The sequence below is a fragment of the Eumetopias jubatus genome, unplaced genomic scaffold (assembly GCF_037043125.1).
Source record: "Eumetopias jubatus isolate StellerSeaLion01/CBP00866 unplaced genomic scaffold, mEumJub1_p1.0 scaffold_12, whole genome shotgun sequence".
In the NCBI taxonomy this organism is placed as follows: domain Eukaryota; kingdom Metazoa; phylum Chordata; class Mammalia; order Carnivora; family Otariidae; genus Eumetopias; species Eumetopias jubatus.
The window spans coordinates 47,164,698-47,177,244 of NW_028274818.1; the positions used below are offsets into that span (position 1 = coordinate 47,164,698).

General features: G+C 39.4%; 1 pseudogene; it reads right to left on the bottom strand.

Annotated features, from left to right (window-relative positions):
- Nucleotides 1-623: 623 nt before the first annotated feature.
- The window catches only part of LOC114222851 (nuclear nucleic acid-binding protein C1D pseudogene), a 34,372-nt pseudogene continuing 22,448 nt past the window's right edge, over nt 624-12,547 (bottom strand).

Genomic DNA, 12,547 nt, shown 5'->3' on the forward strand with positions numbered 1-12,547 from the left:
CAAATGACAAGGGAATTTGATTATTTCTGTGACACACAGCACTCCAAGATAATAACATTCCAAGAAATCAGATTTCTAGGAGCTTCATACAATTTTAGAACATTTATTCTACTAACATATCTCTGCACAAATATAATCTGAGTGTTTAGTATCACTTATTTGACAATGCTTCCCATGTAACAACATACCAAGTAAGCCTAATTAGTTTAATTTTTCACAGAAATCTTTGAATGTTCCAGGGACCTGCTGGAAAATTTCAGTTAGATTATGGCCAAAAGATTTCATTTTAGAATTTGACTTTGGAAGTACGCCAAAAAATATCCAAAGACTTGAACATTTGATTAAGTAGGATTAAATAGGATCACAAATCATTATAAAAATCATGTAAAATATATAATATAGAAATAAAACATTTGATTAACTACAATTAAATAGGATCATAAATCATTATAAAATAATACTTACTTTTTATTTAACCAAAGTTAAAAAGACAATAAAAGATTTTTTTAAATGTAAATTTTATATATGGATTCAGTAACAAATACATTTAAAGCTTGCAATGCCACATAATCATCTATTTTGTGGAAAACAATAAAAGTGACGTACTTTTACATTATGTGTACATCAAAACCAAAGGGTTAATTTTTACTTTTTCCTTTATTGGCAACTTTGGATGCATTTTTAGGTTTTGGTTCCCAAAGGGCATTTTTCACAAATCTTGAAGCTGCACCTCTGTCCAGCTTGCTAGCCTTTTTCTTGTGTTATTTCCTTGACTCTGTTCATGTATATTCTGATTCTTTCCAATTCCTGCTTTACTGGATGTTCCTTAGGATTAACTCCCTGAGTTGCCAAATAAACCCAAAACATTGAATTTAATGTGTAAGCAGAAACTAAATCCACTTTGGCTTGCTCAAGAGGGTCCAACTTCTGCAACAGCTCATTTCTAGAAACAGACATCATGGTCTTCAGCATCTCATCCACAGCACCAATGGAATTCTCAAATGTTGATTAATACTCATGAATTTCTACCGGATAGTCTTCATTAATTTCTTCACCTGCCGTTATGACCAACTCGCCGGCCTTCTACTCCTGTCTCCAGGAAAAGCAGTCGGGTGGTGGTGACGCCAATAGTTGCTGTCTCTGTCCGCTGCGCGCGGCGCTCTATAAAAACAATAAAAGATTTTAAGGGCAAATAAACAAGGCTACATAGTTGTAAGCAAACTTTTAGCTTTTTTTTTTTTAAAGAGAGAGAGAGAGAATGCATGACGCGTTCGCACTTGGTTGAGCGTCCCACTCTGGATCTCAGCTTAGGTCTTGATTTCAGGGTCATGAGAGTCTTAAGCAGGCTACACACTCAGTGCACAGCCTGATGCGGGCCTCAATCTCATGACCCTTAGATCATGACCTAGCCGAAATCAAGACTCGGAGGCTTAACTGACTGAGCCACTCAGGCATGCCTGGCTCTTTGAACAGTCAGTCTCAGTTTTCTTGTGTAATCAAAGATCTGGTAAACACAGGAATTATTTTGGCAAAACAGAGAATCCTTATTTTTCCAGGCAGATAACTTTAGAGTAAAGAAAAACTTTGTTTATGATTTTTTTTAAGAGCAGACCCCAATAGTTGAAGAAAACTTTGTCCTTTAAGCAAAGAGAAAAGAGTATTTAATATTGCATCGGTATATTTTTGATACTAAAACTCATTTACCTACGTTTGTCTGAATCTTAGCCAGCACCGACCACATATAAAACTCTTCTCCAAATATTCTTTTTCCATAAACCTTCTACAACTTTCTTTTTTCCATTCAGATTTTGTCCTAAGTTCCCTCTCGGAAGTAACCAGTCTCACTTGAGAACAAATCTAGTTTTCTCTCAACAAAAATGTTTTTATTCCTTTGCTTACCCAAACCACACATCTTACTTTCCTTACATACAGAGTTGTTTCCTTTATTTTTTCCAATAGTCTTAATTACATTTCTTAGAATCCTTAACTCCTAGAAACCTTAGTTTCTAGTAAAAACTAAGCAGGAAGCAGTTGTGAGTTGTCTGCTATACCAGTATTCTTTAGATTGGCAAATTTATAAACACATTTCATAATGTCTAAAAACGTGTGCTTTTCTGTAGTACAGTTTTTAAATTAAGCACAAAACATGCTTACTAACAGACTCAAATTTATCTTTAGTTTTTCTGTAATAAGAAAAAATTAGAAGGGAGGTTGGGTGGCTCAAATGGTTGAGCATCCCACTCTTGATCTCTGTTCATGTCTTGATCTCAGGATCGTGAGTTCAAACCAGGTGTTGGGCTCCATGCTGGGCAGGGAGCCTACTTAAAAAGAAAAAAGAGAAGAGAAGGAAAAAAAAGAAATTAGATAAAAAATATTAATGTTTTATTATTTTATCATTTTTGGAAATGATCTAGATTATTTAATGAATTTAAGTTAACTCATCATTTTTATTTAATTAGCAAAACTTAAAAGTTTCAGGTTATAAAACTTTATTTGGAAGTTTACCCACAAACCTTTTTGTTTTGTTTAAATCTATCGAGTTTACTTGTTTTTAACACTTAGGTTTAGACCACCCATAAAACTTCATGAGGCGTTAGGCAAAGTCAACCATTATTCTAAGTTTTTTTCAGATAAATTTTGCAACAAAGATAACATGAATTTATTTGACTTTTAGTAAACACAGCCAGAATAAAAGTTAATATATTTAATACTGATAACTTTAAAGACATCTATTTTAATCAAACCAACAACGTTATTTTTCTTAAGTAGCCTCCGTGCTCAATGTGGGGCTTGAACTCATGACCCTGAGATCAAGAGTCACATGCTCTACTGACTGAGCCAGCCAGGTGCCCCTCAAACCAATGACTTCAAATTAACTTTAATACTGAACATTTTCCCAGATCACATTAACTCAAAAAACATTTGGGTTAGTTTCTAGCTTTCTGAGTTTTAAAAAACTTAAATAATCTGCCCCTCAGTTTCCCAGCGAATGGTTTTGGGGAAGTGTTCTTCTTGTGCAATCCCCTGCTGCTGCTTTATCCTTTATTTCTCTCCCCCTCTCCTCTCTCTGTGGTCAGGGCTCCCTCCCCTCTACAGCACCTGTGATTCCCTTCTTCCCCAAATCCTGTCTCCGCACCTCCTATTTCCAGTGTGGCCTCATTTCTCCCTCTAGTTGTGCGGTGTGTTCTCTCCATCTTCACATCGATTTCCTGGGTGTTCAAAATGATTTGATAATTATCTCTGTTTGAGGGACAAGGCAAGCTTAAGGTCCTCTTACTACTCTGCCACCTTAACGCCTCTGTGCAGCTGAGTTTTAGAATGCGTGATCCTTATAAGCACTTGCCTTCACACTATACTAAGTAGAGCTCTTTAACAAATTTCAGCAGTACAACCAGAGATAGAGGTAGAGAAAATATCTCACATTTTACAACATGAATGAACACACATATACAGATAAGATGCAAACAAAAATCTTATTGTGGAAAAGACATTAAAAGCCTATTTTTTAAAATACCCTTTTTTCCCTTCCTGATGAAAAACTTCTCCCTAAAATTTGCACCTCAAAGAATAGCTCTTACTTCCCAGAGTGGGGTGGAGGGGAGGAAATTTACATCCCAAAGGCACAAAGTATCCAAGTTTTCTTCAAGGTGAAGATTTTGTTATTAGAGGTTGGAGTCTGAGCACTAAGCAGTTTGTGTTTTAAAAACACCTTTTCTGGGCGCCTGGGTGGCTCAGTCCTTAAGCGTCTGCCTTCAGCTCAGGTCATGATCCCAGGGTCCTGGAGTCAAGTGCCACATCGGGCTCCCTCCTCTGAGGGAAGCTTGCTCTCCCTCTCCCACTCCCGCTGCTTGTGTTTCTACTCTTGCTATCTCTGTCAAATAAATAAATAAAATCTTAAAAAAATAAAAATAAAAACGCCTTTTCCCCCTAACCAACAGCTCCCCCGCTCACCTTTTTTTCAGTCTGAGGCAATTGTGGGCTGATTACATTTCAAAGACATGGTAAGATTTATAATTTCAAGGGACAGAGAATGTAAAAAAAAATATTTTTCCCTAGAGTTTCAGGGTAATTTCTACTTAAAATTTACCTTTTTTGTTTGTTTAAGGTACAGGACAGTTTTGTTCCAATATGTTGATCTTTTATAATGTCCACAAATGTTTTGAGAGGAATAGACAACTTATGAGGATTGTTAAAGATGGGTGGGCTTTTAATCCTTTATAGAGTTGCATTCCTGATTTTATAGAGGTACAGTTTTTTATTGTTATGTTAATCACCATACATTACATTATTAGTTTTTGATGTAGTGTTCCATGATTCATTGTTTGTGCATAACACCCAGTGCTCCACGCAGAACGTGCCCTCTTTAATACCCATCACCAGGCTAACCCATCCCCCCACCCTCCTCCCCTCTAGAACCCTCAGTTTGTTTTTCAGAGTCCATCATCTCTCATGGTTCCTCTCCCCCTCCGACTTACTCCCCTTCATTCTTCCCCTCCTGCTATCGACTTCTTTTTCTTTTTTCTTAACATATGTTGCATTATTTGTTTCAGAGGTACAGATCTGTTATTCAACAGTCTTGCACAATTCACAGGGCTCACCATAGCACATACCCTCCCCAAAGTCTATCACCCAGCCACCCCATCCCTCCCACCCCTCACCACTCCAGCAACCCTCAGTTTCCTGAGATTAAGAATTCCTCATATCAGTGAGGTCAAATGATACATGTCTTTCTCTGATTGACTTATTTCACTCAGCATAACACCCTCCAGTTCCATCCATGTCGTTGCAAATGGCAAGATCTCATTCCTTTTGATGGCTGCATAGAATTCCATTGTGTATATATACCACCTCTTCTTTATCCATTCATCTGTCGATGGACATCTTGGCTCTTTCCACAGTTTGGCTATTGTGGACATTGCTGCTATAAACATTGGGGTGCATGTACCCCTTCAGATCCCTACATTTGTATCTTTGGGGTAAATACCCAGTAGTGCAATTGCTGGATCATATGGTAGCTCTATTTTGAACTGTTTGAGGAACCTCCCTACTGTTTTCCAGAGTGGTTGCACCAGCTTGCATGCCCACCAACAGTGTAGGAGGGTTCCCCTTTCTCCGCATCCCCGCCAACATCTGTCATTTCCTGACTTGTTAATTTTAGCCATTCTGACGGGTGTGAGGTGGTATCTCATTGAGGTTTTGATTTGGATTTCCCTGATGCCGAGCGATGTTGAACACTTTTTCATGTGTCTGTTGGCCATTTGGATGTCTTCTTTGGAAAAATGTCTGTTCATGTCTTCTGCCCATATCTTGATTGGATTATTTGTTCTTTGGGTGTTGAGTTTGATAAGGTCTTTATAGATTTTGGATAGTAGCCCTTTATCTGATCTGTCATTTGCAAATATTTTCTCCCATTCTGTCGGTTGTCTTTTGGTTTTGTGGACTGTTTCTTTTACTGTGCAAAAGCTTTTTATCTTGATAAAATCCCAATAGTTCATTTTGGCCCTTGCTTTCCTTGCATTTGGCGATGTTTCTAGGAAGAAGTTGCTGTGGCTGAGGTCAAAGAGGTTGCTACCTGTGTTCTACTTTAGAATTTTGATGGACTCCTGTCTCACGTTTAGGTCTTTCAACCATCGGGAGTCTATTTTTGTGTGTGGTGTAAGGAAATGGTCCAGTTTCATTCTTCTGCATGTGGCTGTCCAATTTTCCCAACACCATTTGTTGAAGAGGACTGTCTTTTTGCCATTGGACATTCCTTCCTGCTTTGTCAAAGATGAGTTGACCATAGAGTTGAGGGTCCATTTCTGGGCTCTCTATTCTGTTCCATTGATCTATGTGTCTGTTTTTGTGCCACTACCACACTGTCTTGATGATGACAGCTTTGTAATAGAGCTGGAAGTCCGGAATAGTGATGCCGCCAGCTTTGCTTTTCTTTTTCAACATTCCTCTGGCTATTCGGGATCTCTTCTGGTTCCATACAAATTTTAGGATTATTTGTTCTATTTCTTTGAAAAAAGTGGATGGTATTTTGATGGGGATTGCATTGAATGTGTAGATTGCTCTAGGTAGCATTGACATCTTCACAATGTTTGTTCTTCCAATCCATGAGCATGGAACGTTTTTCCATTTCTTTGTGTCTTCTTCAATTTCTTTCATGAGTATTTTATAGTTTTCTGAGTACAGATCCTTTGCCTCTTTGGTTAGATTTATTCCTAGGTATCTTATGGTGTTGGGTGCAATTGTAAATGGGATCGACTCTTAATTTGTCTCTCTTCGGTCTTGTTGTTGGTGTATAGGAATGCCACTGATTTCTGTGCATTGATTTTATATCATGCTACTTTACCGAATTCCTGTATGAGTTCTAGCAGTTTTGGGGTGGAGGTTTTTGGGTTTTCCACATACACTATCATATCATCTGCAAAGAGTGAGAGTTTGACTTCCTCTTTGCCAATTTGGATGCCTTTGATTTCTTTTTGTTGTCTGATTGCTGTGGTTAGGACTTCTAATACTATGTGGAATAGCAGTGGTGATAGTGGACATCCCTGCTGCATTCCTGACCTTAGGGGATATTTGCTGTAGGTTTTTCATAGATGGCTTTTATGATATTGAGGTATGTACCCTCTATCCCTATACTCTGAAGAGTTTTGATCAAGAAAGGATGCTGTACTTTGTCAAATGCTTTTTCTGCATCTATTGAGAGGATCATATGATTCTTGTTCTTTCTTTTGTTAATGTATTGTATCACGCTGTTTGATTTGCAGATGTTGAACCAACCTTGCAGCCCAGGGATAAATCCCACTTGTTCATGGTGAAGAATCTTTTTAATGTACTGTTGGATCCTATTAGCTAGTATTTTGGTGAGAATTTTTGCATCCATGTTCATCAAGGATATTGGTCTGTAATTCTCCTTTTTGATGGGTTCTTTGTCTGGTTTTGGGATCAAGTTAATGGTGGCCTCATAAAATGAGTTTGGAAGTTTTCCTTCCATTTCTATTTTTTGGAACAGTTTCAGGAGAATAGGTATTAATTCTTCTTTAAATGTTTGGTAGAATTCCCTTGGGAAGCCATCTGGCCCTGGGCTTTTGTTTGTTGGGAGATTTTTGATGACTGCTTCAATTTCCTTAGTGGTTATAGGTCTGTCCAGGTTTTCTATTTCTTCCTGGTTCAATTTTGGTAATTGACACATCTCTAGGAATGCACCCATTTCTTCCAGGTTATCTAATTTGCTGGCATAGAGTTGCTCATAATATGTTCTTATAATTGTTCGTATGTCTTTGGTGTTGGTTGTGATCTCTCCTCTTTCATTCATGATTTTGTTGATTTGGGTCATTTTTCTTTTTGATAAGTCTGGCCAGGGGTTTATCAATCTTGTTAATTCTTTCAAAGAACCAGCTTCTAGTTTCATTGATCTGTTCTACAATTCTTTTGGTTTCTATTTCACTGATTTCTGCTCTGATCTTTATTATTTCTCTTCTCCTGCTGGGTTTAGGCTTTATTTGCTGTTCTTTCTCCAGCTCCTTTAGGTGTAGGGTTAGGTTGTGTATTTGAGACCTTTCTTGTTTCTTGAGAAAGGCTTGTATTGCTATATACTTTCCTCTCAGGACTGCCTTTGCTGCATCCCAAAGATTTTGAACAGTTGTATTTTCATTTTCATTGGTTTCCATGAATTTTTTAAATTCTTCTTTAATTTCCTGGTTGACCCATTCATTCTTTAGTAGGATGCTCTTTAGCCTCCATGTATTTGAGTTCTTTCCGACTTTCCTCTTGTGATTGAGTTCTAGTTTCAAAGCACTGTGGTCTGAAAATATGCAGGGAATGATCCCAGTCTTTTGGTACCAGTTGAGACCTGATTTGTGACCTAGGATGTGATCAATTCTGGAGAATGTTCCAGGGGCACTAGAGAAGAATGTGTATTCCGTTGCTTTGGGATGGAATGTTCTGAATATGTCTGTAAAGTTCATTTGGTCCAGTGTGTCATTTCAAGTCTTTATTTCCTTGTTGATCTTTTGCTTAGATGATCTGTCCATTTCAGTTAGGGGGGGTGTTAAAATCCCCCACTATTATTGTATTGTTGTCAATGTGTTTCTTTGCTTTTGTTATTAATTGCCTTATAAAATTGGCTGCTCCCATGTTAGGGGCATAGATATTTACAATTGTTAGATCTTCTTGTTGGATAGACCCTTTAAGTAGGATATAGTGTCCTTCCTCATCTCTGATTACAGTCTTTGTTTTAAAATCTAATTTGTCTGATATAAGGATTGCCACCCCAGCTGTCTTTTGGTGTCCATTAGCATGGTAAATGGTTTTCCACCCCCTCACTTTCAATCTGGGGGTGTCTTTGGGTCTAAAATGAGTCTCTTGCAGACAGCATATTGATGGGTCTTGTTTTTTAATCCAATTTGATAGCCTGTGTCTTTTGATTGGGGCATTTAGCCCATTTACATTCAGGGTAACGATTGAAAGGTTTGAATTTAGTGCCATTGTATTGCTGTAGGTGACTGTTACTGTATATTGTCTGTGTTCCTTTCTGATCTATGCTGCTTTTAGGCTCTCTCTTTGCTTAGAGGACCCCTTTCAATATTTCTTAGAGGGCTGGTTTCATGTTTGCAAGTTCCTTTAGTTTTTGTTTGTCCTGGAAGCTTTTTATCTCTCCTTCTATTTTCAATGACAGCCTAGCTGGATATAGTATTCTTGGCTGCATATTTTTCTCATTTAGTGCTCTGAAGATATCATGCCAGTCCTTTCTGGCCTGCCAGGTCTGTGGATAGGTCTGTTGCCAATCTAATATTTCTACCATTGTAGGTTATATATCTCTTCTCCCGAGCTGCTTTCAGGATTTTCTCTTTGTCTCTGAGACTCGTAAGTTTTACTATTAGATGTCGCGGGGTTGACCTATTTTTATTGATTTTGAGAGGGGTTCTCTGTGCCTCCTGGATTTTGATGCCTGTTTCATTCCTCACATTAGGGAGGTTCTCTGCTATTATTTGCTCCAATATACCTTCTGCCCCTCTCTCTCCTTCTTCTTCTGGGATCCCAATTATTCTAATGTTGTTTCGTCTTATGGTATCGCTTATCTCTCGAATTCTGCCCTCGTGCTCCTGTAGTTGTTTCTCTCTCTTTTTCTCAGCCTCTTTATTTTCCATCATTTAGTCTTCTATATCGCTGATTCTCTCTTCTGTCTCATTTATCCTAGCAGTTAGTGCCCCCATTTTTAATTGTACCTCATTAATAGCCTTTTTGATTTTGACTTGGTTAGATTTTAGTTCTTTTATTTCTCCAGAAGGGGTTTCTCTAATAACTTCCATGCTTTTTTCAAGCCCAGCTAGTATCTTTCAAGTCATGATTCTGAACTCTGGGTCCGACATCGTACTAATATCAGTATTGAGTAGGTCCCTGGCTGATGGTATTACCTTTTGTTCTTTTTACTGAGGCGATTTTTTTCATCTTGTCATTTTGTCCAGAGGAGAATAGATGAATGAGTGAACAAAATGCTAACAGGTTAACAACGTCCCCAGCAAATATACTGTATACAAATCAGAAAAGACCTGAAACCAGGGGAAAAGAAAGGGAAAGAAAGAAAAAAGAAAGAGAGAAAAAGAAAAAGATAAAAACAAAAACAGAACAATACAAAAAAACCAGAATATGATCAAATATGATCAGGCTAGTGCATAGATCATTGCCACACACTAGATTTTGCGCGTATTTTGGTCTGTTAGAAAAAAGTGCCTCCTAAAATTTTAAAGGAAGAAAGACTTATATATGTACAAAATAACGGTTGATACAATGAAGGGATGGAAGATGAGTGTAAAGATGAAAATTATAAAAGATTTTATAAAAGGAATTGATAAGAAGTTGTTTGAAAAAAGAAAGAAGAAGATTTAAAAAAAAAAAGAAAAAAATAGGGAGAGAATGTGACCAGGCAGGAGACTAGAACAAAGCCATACACTAGAGATTTAGGGTATATTTTGATCTGTTAGAAGAAACTGTATCTTAAAATTTTAAAGAGAGGACAACTTATATATATATATGCCAAAAATAAGGGTAACTACTATGAAGGGATAAAATATGACTCTAAAAATGAAAAATAAAAAAATTTTTTTAAAAAAGGGATTGAGGGGCACCTGGCTGGCTCAGTTGTTTAAGCGACTGCCTTCGGCTCAGGTCATCATCCTGGAGTCCCGGGATCGAGTCCCACATCGGGCTCCCTGCTCAGGGGAAGTCTGCTTCTCCCTCTGACCCTCCCCCCTCTCATGCTCTCTATCTCATTCTCTCTCTCAAATAAATAAATAAAATCTTTAAAAAAATAAAATAAAAAAATAAAAAAGGGATTGATAAGATGTTGGTTGAAAAAGGGAAAAAGAAAAATTCAAAAAAAAAACAGTTAAAAAAATTAACTTTGAAAAACTAATGAATCGTGGTAAAAAAAGCCATGAATTCTATGTGCAGTATTCCCCTCGCGCTGGAGTTCTCCCATTCTCCTTGATCGGTAAACTTGGTCTTGGCTTGCTGGCTGTTTGTGCTGATTTTCTGAGGGAGGGGCCTGTTGCCGTGGTTCCCAAATGTCTTTGCGGGAGGTGGAATTGCCCCACTCTTGTCGGTCCGGGCTAAGCAAGCTGCTCAGGTTTGCTCTCAGGAGCTTTTGTTCCCTGCAAGCTCTCGGTACAGCTTTGGAGGACCAGGGTGAAAATGGTGGCCTCCCAATCTCCACCCGGAGGAGCTGAGAACTCGGGGCCCCGCTCCTCAGTGTGCCCCCAGAGAAAAGCAGTCAGTCACTCCCGTCTCCCCAGTCTCTGGCCGCACTCTGTCTTCACTCAGCCTGTGACCGAGCGTTTCTATAATGGCACCCAACTCGGTGTGGAGTGTCCAAACCCAGCAGATCCCTGCGGTGCTCTCCCGCACCGCTCCTCCCGGGGAGGAAGGGGAGTCTCCCCAGCTCTGCCGCTTGTTGGGTCCCTGCTGGAGGAGCAGTGGCCCGACTGGGCCGCGGATCACAGTTTAGGGCAACCCCGAGCTGAGAGCCCGCGCCTTGGCTCCGTCTCTGCAGCCGGCTTCCCTGCTCTGGTACCTGGGAGCTCTGCTGCACTCAGGCACCCCCAGTCTTTCTGTGACCCTGAGGGTCCTGAGACCACAGTGTCCTGCGAGGGTTCCACCCCCAGCTTAGCCACTGGAGTGATGCCCCTCAGTGGAGCCGACTTCTAAAAGTTCCAATTTTGTGTTCCGCAGCTCTATGACTTGCCAGAAGCGGCCGATGGAGGCCCCCTCCCCTGCCATCTATCCTCCCAAATATCGCCTCGGATTCACGTCTCCGCACGTCCTACCTTCCAGTAAGTGGTCGCTTCTCTGTTCAGAGAGTTGTTGCTACTCTCTTCTTTGATCTCCTGTTGAGTTCGTAGGTGTTCAGAATGGTTTGATCCCTATCCAGCTGAATTCCTGAGACCAGACAAAATCCAGGTCTCCTACTTCTCTGCCATCTTGCTCCGCCAAGATACAGTTTTTTCTAATTCCCTAATGAACTGGGTTATAGCCTAAATATCAAGAGATTGGCTCATCATTTTAACTACATTTGCTTTTTTATATCAGGGATATTTTTAACCAAAGTGGGAATCAGAAGATTTATGACTTTGTAAAGTCCATATAAAGCACCTGAACAAAAGTCTTCTTTCTGGTTATACAATTCAACATTGGCTTTTAATTAACTTCTGAATATTAACCTTTTACAGATCATTTGTAGGAGGGCCTAGGAGAAATTTGGATCGTCTGCTTCCTCTATGAAGGGGGAGTTGTGAATCATCATTCATCTTTCGAATTCCCCTCTAAATTTGGGAGAATCAGGGCACCTGGGTGACTCAGTCGTTAAGTGTCTGCCTTCAGCTCAGGTCATGATCCCAGGGTCCTGGGATAGAGCCCCGCATCGGGCTCCCTGCTGAGCAGGGAATCTGCTTCTCCCTCCGCCTCTGCCTTCTGCTTCCCTTGCTTGTACACTCTCTGTCCATCTGTCAAAAATAAAATAAAATCTTATAAATAAATAAATAAATAAATAAATAAATAAATAAATAAATAAATTTGGGAGACTCTTCTGAAAATGTAGGTTAGAAGATCTGCTGCTGTCCCATGGGACATTAATTCTTTTGTGTTGGGGGGCAGTCTGGGGTGTATCTGCAAAGGACACTGCATAGGAATGCCTGAAGCGGCAGAGCCTGAGGACAGAGCCCTGGAAGGTAGGAGCAAAGCCGGCCTTACTGACAATCTCTGGAGCTTGTGTGAAATTCATTTCCTGGCTTTCAGCACTTACATGAGCAACCTGTGTCCTTGGGACCTAGATTAAGCCAGTGTGCTCTCTGTAATTCCTACAGGGAAAGAGAAGTTAAAAAAACAGGCATATGAGGCTGGATTTTAAGAAGGGGAATTTACATTGGATGTGGACATTTTTGTCTTAAGTGTAATTTATGTTCTTTCATCTTGTCAAGGGAGTACTTAAGGTTAGGTTTTATACTACTACTAAGACAGTTGAGAGCTCTCTACTAAGAATATATTTGTTTTTTTTAAAAGC